The sequence below is a fragment of the Sinocyclocheilus rhinocerous genome, unplaced genomic scaffold, assembly GCF_001515625.1.
Source record: "Sinocyclocheilus rhinocerous isolate Xijiao unplaced genomic scaffold, SAMN03320098_v1.1 scaffold756, whole genome shotgun sequence".
NCBI classification, from domain to species: Eukaryota; Metazoa; Chordata; class Actinopteri; order Cypriniformes; family Cyprinidae; genus Sinocyclocheilus; species Sinocyclocheilus rhinocerous.
This window is the reverse complement of record NW_015662039.1, coordinates 1,166,450-1,176,574: the sequence shown is the minus strand read 5'-3', so window position 1 is coordinate 1,176,574 and position 10,125 is coordinate 1,166,450. Positions and strand designations below refer to the sequence as shown.

Sequence of the window (10,125 nt, the reverse complement as noted above, 5' to 3'; positions counted from 1 at the left end):
GGACTGAAAAAATGATCAAAACCTAATTAAACCACCGGCCTCCAACAATATATGCAATTATCCAATTGAGGAGCTGTTCTTCGTATAAAACGCCATACTTTTCTGACTGTCTTATGTAAGTGTTAATAATAAGCTTTCATTATTTCAAAAGTATTTTTCAGCCTTATTACAAGTTTTAGAATATTCTGTTCCTAGCTCTTCAATGGTGGTTCAGATTATGCTTTATTTATATTTTTTATGTTTTATTGGATGTAAATTAACAACACTTATGTTTGTAAATCTCAACGCTATTTTAAAAAAAGAAATGAAAACTCGAATGAAATTGAAGCCTCAAACTGTATTATACGTAATAGTTTCATGTTGTGATTATATCTGTCAATAAGTCTTAAGAGACTAATACAGATTATCACAATGCCTTTGAGTATCCAAATGTTTCTTTCTTTGTCTCTGAAAGCTTTACATTCACTTCAAGGTAATCGAGGCGTCCCGGGCTCTTTTGCATGGTGTCGCGCTTGAATAAAGGCCACATGCTTCAACACTCTTTGAGTCATTGTTTGGCTGCAGTGCTTGGTTTAAAATGGTTTAAAATGGAGTTCATACCAATAGGTTTTCCTGCTGGTGCTAAATAAATGTCTTGCATGATTAGGCCACATATAGGCCTACTTTATTCACACTGGTTTAAAATGCCAAAACCAAATAAATAAAAGCAGTTGTTAAGATAAAACTATGTTTGAAGGTGGATTCTCAGGATATGGGATTTTTGCAGGTCGTGTATATTGTAAATGTGTTTTCTTTTCAGTTCATATGCGTTTTGAGAGGTAAACATATGCGAGCAGCGAGATATTGTTTTGTAGTGCTCAGTGGAACATGAGTGTGAGCACAAATGCACAGACTCCACTGCTTTTACTTTGTGTGACAATTCATTTTTAAAGGATGCCTCTCCCAAATCCTGTTTCAAATGCTGATCCGTCATGCCAGAAAGCTGTAATTATATGTCGTTGTCACACTATTGTTTAATTCCTTTGCATTGTATGTACGTCCTTTTACACTTAACATCATATTTGCATCTATCCAAACTGGTTTTACTTGCATGTTATATTACACATGAAAAAAAAATGCATCTGGCAGTAGACAGAAATAACTATCTGTCAAAGAAACGTTTTTGTCCTGTATGTCATATGCTGCATGTGTAATATTTTTGCAAGTGAATATTTTCTTTTATGAAGGTGAATTTATGTATTTATGTCATCCTATAAAAGAACATGTGTTTTAATGTAAAACATTTTTTTTAGATATGCAATTGATTCGTTTTGTCATGATAGAAATGTACTTTCATTTTGTGTAATGTCTAATTTTCCCCGTTTCATATGCTGCATGTGAAGGAGAATATGACATGTTTATATTTGTTTTTTAAATGTATAATTATTTGTTTATATATAAAATATATGTAATAATAATAATATTAATAATAATAATAATGTTGTCCCCCATATATGTGTGTGTGTGTGTGTGTTTTAACATATACACACACAAATGAATACTTTCCTTTAGGAAAGAGAATACATTTATTTATTTGTTTGTTTGTTATATATTTTCGCTATAAATATTGGTAATATAATATTGTAAGAAGAAGATAATATATATAGAACGAGTGTTTTAATAAACAACAAATTTAAATTTTTGAAGATAATTTGACTAGTTTTGAGTAATGTCTAATTTTGTCCCAAAAGAAATGTTTTTGTTCTGAAATTCATATGCTGCATGTGTATTTTATGCAATACAATTGAATATGGTTTTCAAAGGATAATGTTTATGTATGTGTGTGTGTGTGTATTTATTATTATTATATTATTATTTTCTATTTTTTATATTAAACTTTTTTTTTTTTTTGCAGTTGATTAGTTTTGTCATGATAGAAATTATATCAAATTTTCTGTAATGCACTGCCAAATAACACTGCAAATTATTTTTTTAAATCCTAGGGTGGGTAAGTTCTTGTTTGTTTGTTGTCTTGGGTGAGGTGCAATGGGAGATATAAGGTTGCAATAGCTGTAAACCTGAGCAAGCTCCCCGTTGCATCTCTCCGGAGGGATGCCTCTCATACACTTGCGTAATCTTGGCAGCATTCCCTCGGAAGTACGAGGCACGGCACCAAGAATCCCCCCCGTTACAGGATAGTGAGTGGCACTTGATGGCAGCCCCTCCAAGACTGTAGGTCAAACAGATCAGTGACAGGCCAACGAGAACATCTATATCTCTCTGCCTCCCGCGCTCACTTCTGTTGTTTAGCGTTGCCATGGATTTGAGGTTGCGTTGCTATGTCACAAGTGCATTGTGTTTTCGACCAGACCAGTGCTTTCAAAGCATGGGTTATTCATAAAAACAAATAATCATTTATTTTAAGTTTAATGAGACAAAGCAGGCTACACCAGAAAAAGCTTGTTTTATAACAACTGCACTCTTACATACATTATATTACAGTCATAGACTCCCTTTTTTTAGAACACCACACAAATCTATTTACTCAATGGCTTTTTAGTTAATTATTTTTAAAAAATCCTAATTTTCAGAGTTTTTCTTCTTCCGTATTTTCTTATTTTTCTTTTCATCTGAAACTACTCACTGCTAGGTTTCGTCTCGTCATCTAACAACAACCTTTGACCCTTGACCTCTGACCTTAAGTGAATGGAATTCACAACAAAGATTAAAATTCCTTAAGGAGGTACATCCGCTCGTGAGGAACATGCTCCTCTCATCATTAAAATGCTACATGTCCGAGATATATATATATATATTTTTTTTTTATCACATACAATACAGAGTCCATTATGTACATCCTCTCGTCTGTACTGATGGTGAAAACAGGTATTCGTTTGGCTTTGCAACGTCTTCCCGTGAGCGCAGTGGAAGTGTTTAGGTCCTCTTTTGTACTTCTCTCTAATCATGCAGTGGACAAAAGCTTTTAAACTGTTGGTCGGTTCAGCGACAAAGTCTCGACATGTTATCGCATGAGTCCTGGTCCATTGTGAGGCTCCTTTCCTCGTGAAGCTTATTCCTATTCTGTCCTTTCAGAAACCATAACAAGTTCAAGATGCCTCGGAGTCAAATGTGGGGTTGGCTAGACAAGAGCTTGAAATTCGGGTTGGGTTTTTCGGAGTGCTAGACGTTAGGACTTCATACTGGCCGGTCCACAGCATACTGGCAGGGGCTTAGGTTGGACACAGGGTTCTGCATGGTTGGGTAAGCGAAGTTAGCGTGCTGTTTGGCCTTGAGCCGGAGGCTGGCCAGACTGGAGTTACAGGTGTCTCTGTACATGTACGGACTGGCCGCGGTGGCATAAGGGCAGGCTGCTGCCGACACTGCCACAGAATTGAGGGTGGGGCTATTCAGGTTGTTCAGGTTTCCCAGGTTATTGAGGCCTGAGCCCGGCACCCCTGCCACCGCCGAGGGCACCATGGAGGAGGCCATGTTCATGGAAGGGATGGAGCTGGGCGTGGAGAACATTGGCTGGGACGACAGCGGGCTTACATTCATGGAGTTAAAGAAAGGAAAGCTTTTGGCTGACAGCGGGCTGCTGGCCAGGCTCTTGGTGGCCCAGTTGTTGTAGGAATAGCCCGAGTACATGTCGTCGTACGGCTGCATGAGTCCGTTGAACTGGGCGCCGAAGCCGTTCTTGCACAGCTCGGCTTGCTGGTTCCTTTCTCGCTTTCTCCATTTGGCGCGGCGGTTTTTAAACCACACCTGTTGGAAAGACAATGAGGAAACAGGGCTTACGACGGATGCACATTTACCACAATGTAATGTAATTCGTGCAAAACAATACATTTGAAAACCATATTCATAGAATGCTCCTAACATCAAATATAAAAGGCAGAACTTTAATATTCCTATTTGAACAAGAAAAGTTCCACCAGGCAGAATTTAAGTGCTTCATTTATTAAACTAATTTATTCACTAATTATGAGTTTCCCCAGTGAGAAATGTCATTAAAGAGCTTCCTCACATTTAGTCAGTTTTACAGCCTATTTTTAGGGGATATTGGATGGATTAAAGTTTTAATGTGAAAATTTAAATGAATATATTTCATTTAGCTCTCTGGGAAATTATAAAGCTGTTTTCTTGTCGGTCTTTTCCCTTTGAACGTGTTCACAGACTGTAATTAGTAAAAGAAACACAGGGGAGGAAAATAAGAAATTAAGAACTTCTTTTAATTATTAGGTTTTAGCAGTGTAAATACGTCCTTTATGGAAATGGTTTGCTTTAAAAGTAACATCCATTATATGACAGCGGCACAAAAAAAATGCCTTCCTCATAACTCTATAGCTAACTCATGACATTTTTTAATATTAGGAACTTCTAAAGAAATATGATAAAGACAAACAATCATGACTCAAAGTTACTGTCTTCACATTAAAAAAAAATCTTAGAAAATGATTCAATATTGCTGCACTTGTACTTGTGATTCAGCCTGTTTTCTGGGAATATTTCATGACATCTTTTATCCAGTGTACTGTAAATGATACCAGTTTATATTGGGAGAGAGGGAATACCCTCCTCTGTGAATGTTCCACTGACACTTCGGCAATGGCGTTTAAAGCCTTCCAAAATAACTGAATGTCAAATATAGTTCAGTGGTTGGTGTGTTCATTCTCTATATTTTTGGCATACAGGTATTTCATTATATATTAAATGGCTAGAATTTGTACTTAAAGCTATACATTTTCTTTATTGAAATATATGGTTCCATGAGGGACCTTTAAAATCCACAGAGCCTTTCAAATACACAAATGATCTTTATAGCGGAAAAAGGTTCTTTAGATTATTCTTCACACTAAAAAAATGGTTCTTTTAAGAACTGTTCAATGAATGTACAACAAATGTACATTCGTCCTCTCAATATTGATATAATGAATGTAAAAACCAGCATCAATTGGAGAAGAACCCTTCGCAGTCATGTGTGGTCCATTGTGGGGGGTTTTAAAGTATCCTGGGTCAAGCTGGCATCAGGTCAGGGCCATGATTTAGGGTTTGTGAGTTTATTAGGAGCACATACTCTATCAATTGCGTAAATCAATATGACAGCAGAAGCATGCGGAATATGTGGCATACGGTTCCAGCTGGGATTACTGAAATACATGCACGGTTCAGGAGGCCACTGATAGACATTAGGAAAGGGGTATATCTACCTCTGTTGTTCTTTCAAAATAACAACCAAGACTGTGTGCTATGTGACCTTTCCTCTGGACAACATGAATTTGATCCATTAAATGCGCGCCAGCCAAGGAGGTAGCGATTGTATTGTCATCCAACAGAATGGGAGCCTACCTGCTCTCTTTGTGTGCTTCACCCATCAAACTTCTGCTTTTTGTTGGAACAGAAGGTCACAAAACGTTTCTAGGCTTTTCTAAGCAAACTATTGTTCACGTTACATCACAAATCTCAATTTAGCAGTATTCTGGAAACAGAAAAAAAACCCCCGCCACAGCCAATACCAAAGCCGATGTCTTGTGTTTAAGTGTTCCTGAAAATCCTGGAATAGCCCGGGCCTATAATTTATGTCCCGTGGTTCAAAAGGACGCCCTTTCATTACACACAGTATCCAAATGCACCATAGTGACAGCATAGTGAACATAACTTCTTATCTTTGTCAGTCAGCGTGTCAACTCAGTGTGGTTTTGGCCACTCGCGTCCGGTGAAGAGACGGTGAATTGGTTTTGCTTTGTTTCACAGAACTAATCGTTGCCTGAGTTGCGTACGAATATGTGTGGGGCGGAGCTATCAAAATAGGGGCAAGACCCTTTTAGGGTAGGAGCGTGTTTGTTTTGGTGATTTTAAATGTCAACATTGGCTTCCAGAAATTGCTTACCCCACCTTTAAGCTGGCATCTATGGTTCCCTGAAGGACCTTTAACATTGCACAAAAGGTTCTATAGTGGAAAAAGGTTCTTTAGATTGTAAAATGTTCTTCAAACTAAGAAAAAAAATTAAGAACTGTTCACTGAAATTCCCAAAAAAAACTTTTGGAACCTTTATTTTTAAGTATGTACATATACACGAGTCCCACTATTATCACAAAATACAATAGATTACAAACTAAAATAAGCTGTGGATAAACATATATGTGTTAAATACAAAAAAGCACTTTGTTTCTGTTTGGCTTGAAAACAGAACAAGATCAACTGCAGTGATTTTTTTGTACGTGTGATGAAAATCGTCCCACTGTGGTGTAGAGTTCTGCAAATTGCAAATTCAAGACCCCACAGAAAGGGCTAAATTAGCTGGCCACATAATCCTGGGATCAGCCATTAGGGCAGGTTTGGGGCCGTTTGGCAAGAGCTTAACTCTCTAGGAGCAGTTCGAACTAATCAGCAAGCTTTCCAGGACTCCGCAGGGCCTCTAGGAAAACCAACAAGACCTCATGCTGCCATCTGTCAGTGGACAGATACCCTTTAACTCTTACAACATCAACTATTAAGAAGAAGGCACAAAAATAAATTAAATAAAATTTTAAAAGTAACAAGATCAATATATTTGAAGTTAAGCTAAAAAAGAGTTTAATTAGGCTAAATTAATTTATTGTAACTTGACAACATGGATGAAAGAATAAATTGATGAGAAATCAGCGAAATTGTGGGTCTTTAGGTATCTGTCCTTAGGCCCTGTATGAATGAATGAGAGGAACACAGAACCTTCAATACCGACAACCTACATTTCTTCAGTCGCTTTGTTGTATTACTGACAACGTTTTGAATTCATTGATTTGTTGTTCAGTTGTAGTTCGTTTTGTGTTAAATCTGTTCAATTTTGTTCATAAAAACAGATAAGATATATATTTATAGGCTAAATACCCACAGAAGCAGTTGACTGAAAATACACGTGTTCACTATTCGTTCAACACCTCAACCAAAAACCCCGTTCTATTAAATTAAAATTAATATATTATTTCGAATTTTTCGTTTTAGGCCTATCCCTATGATGTTCAGAGTGACTTTAAATTCTTGATTGGGGCCATGCATGTTTAAAATGTTTTCTTCAAATAATAGTAATAATAGGACTAATAATAACTTTTCATAGGCTATTAAACGCAGTGTAAAGATGGCTATAATGAAGATTTAACATCTCTTTTACTACAAAGCATGCACTTTTCAGAAATGTGGCAAGGATTCTGAAAGAGTAAAGGGTCTAAATAACAAAGTAGGCTGTAAATGAAAGGTGAAAATGCATGATTATAATTTAATAGCTAAATATAGCCTAATAGTTTTTAACTGAGTGGCGCTCACTATTTTTGTGCTTTTCATTATTTATTAACGTTACAAAGCCACAGATTCTTCCGGGTATATTTAGGTTAGGTTAGCTATCTTCTAATGATGTAAATTGCGATCAAACTTAAAACATTGTTTTTCAGGAGACCTCCGCTATATAGGTTCAAAATGATAAAAAGCACGTAACACTAAAATCGCTTTGCTCATTATGTTAATATATTTTAACAGTCAACCTAATTTTTGCACTGACCTGCGCGTTGAAACTGTCAAATTCTAACGCGTTAGTTTATGCAATTTAAAAAAGCCTGCCTATAAGCCTATTAACAGTAATTTAAGTCGATAAATATGTTTTTCCTAGTTTGTTTAGGATTACATAATCCTCTGTCATGCAGTGTCTCAGTGAAGTGCATATCTTCCTCAGACCTTTGCTCTTTTCACAGGTGTTTAGGTTTATTCGCATAGGCCTACTGACTGAATCATTTGGATACCAAATTTGAGGCACAGAAATGAATAATTTATGCACCGTTCCTTCAGCACGTGACTGGCTAGCCGGGATCTTCTCCTTCAAATGGCGACTGTCATCAGTACACAATGCACACAGAAAGACTGTCCAACATCTGTAAAAGGTAGGCCTAGATTCAAATGACCCAAGATTATTCAAAACTACAACCAAAGATGCGGTGCTGTTATTACTAGCCCAATTCAACTTGAACGCGATTTAACTGGGGAAGAACACAGTGTGCTCTAAAATACCCAACAGAATGAGCTCATAATAACCTTCAGACGGTTCAGTCATGCATTTAGGTCGAAAGCTGGATGTGGACTATATCTCAAACTAGAAGATGAGGGTTTGCGTTACGATAAATATTTATTAAATAGCAAATTCTGTACATATTAGACACACTCTTAAAAATAAGGGTTCTTTATTGGCATCAATGGTTCCACAAAGAACCTTTACCATCCATGGAACCTTTTCTTTCCACAAAAGGTTCTTTAGATTATTAAAATGTTCTTCACACTAAGAAAAAAATGGTTCTTTTAAGAACTGTCACTGAAAGGTTCTTTATTTAACCTTTATTTTTAAGAGTGCAGACGCAACTTCATTTTTAAGCCTGGGCTAAATTGGCTAGTCTAATTCGTGAATGCGTTTTTGTGTGTTAATTAAACATGAACATGAACTGACCACTGTTGTCTTGGCCTTTGCATCCCGGATCATGCTGAGGAGTCCCGGAGTCTGACAGAGACAGTGCCGGGCTACGGGCCTCACTGTCCGTTAGAAGGTTAAAATCCATCACCTTGACCGCCAGGCTCTGTGAACAGCACAAAGACATATTTACATTAATGATGATACACCAGTAAAGATACACAAGCTCAGGCTATTGGCTAATACACATGAGACTGCATTGTTTGCTCAGGTTCACTGTGATGCAGCTCATCTTATTCTGGCTTGTGATCTCTAGGCCTACATAAAAGGCACAAAAGACTTTTATCCATAGATTTTCGGATTTTGCATGTTCTTGTTAATCAAAATTCCTTAAATATACATATAATATTTCACGATTGATCAATGCCGCTTATAATCCAAAAAAAAGAAAAAGAAAAAAAAAAGAGGACGACAATTAGCGTACACGGTTACACGGCTACTTGTTAATTTGGTATTTTGCTAATGATGAAGTCAAAGTCAAAGCCCGCACTAATAAATTCATTACAGTGTTTCCACAACCATGGATTTGATTTCAGATGAGGAAAATTAACTGGAAACTCCGAGAACCCATTTAATAGACAGTGCCGGGCTACGGGCCTCACTGTCCGTTAGAAGGTTAAAATCCATCACCTTGACCGCCAGGCTCTGTGAACAGCACAAAGACATATTTACATTAATGATGATACACCAGTAAAGATACACAAGCTCAGGCTATTGGCTAATACACATGAGACTGCATTGTTTGCTCAGGTTCACTGTGATGCAGCTCATCTTATTCTGGTGATTGATCTCTAGGCCTACATAAAAGGCACAAAAGACTTTTATCCATAGATTTTCGGATTTTGCATGTTCTTGTTAATCAAAATTCCTTAAATATACATATAATATTTCACGATTGATCAATGCCGCTTATAATCCAAAAAAAAAGAAAAAGAAAAAGAAAAAAAAAAGAGGACGACAATTAGCGTACACGGTTACACGGCTACTTGTTAATTTGCTATTTTGCTAATGATGAAGTCAAAGTCAAAGCCCGCACTAATAAATTCATTACAGTGTTTCCACAACCATGGATTTGATTTCAGATGAGGAAAATTAACTGGAAACTCCGAGAACCCATTTAATAGAATAGAAATGAACAGGTTAAATGGATGGCAACATGTTATAGGCTATAAGGTTGTAATGATGAAAAATAATTTTCACAATCTGACTGTTCGTCTGTCATTTAAGCAATGTTTTTGTCAATAGACTTCGATGATGATTATTATTATTATTAGGCCTATTAATAATAATAATTATTATTATTATTTATTTATTTATTTTTACTGGTCATTTTTTTGTAAGAATTTCCTGCGCAAAAATGGTACAAGCGAGATGAAAACAGACTATCCTAATAAAACTTTAAAACCCAAACCTAAGACAAATTAAACCTTAATAAATAAACCCACGTCTGGACTAAATCAGAACAGCTAGATAGGCAACAATAAACCGAATGCGCAATAAGAATTATTTGCATGTTTCATCATATCAAATGAGATGTAGTAATGAAGGCCAGCGCATTGCTTTGTGTTGCAAATCTCCAAAATGTCAGGTAGGGTTCATCCGTTTACAACTGTCTGAAGATGTTTTGGACTTTAGACACCGAGCAACCAACGTTCAAAAT

General features: G+C 36.6%; 1 pseudogene; it reads right to left on the bottom strand.

Moving 5' to 3' along the window:
- Positions 1–2,405: 2,405 nt before the first annotated feature.
- On the bottom strand, positions 2,406–8,568 carry LOC107727358 (pituitary homeobox 3 pseudogene; annotated as a pseudogene).
- Positions 8,569–10,125: the final 1,557 nt, after the last annotated feature.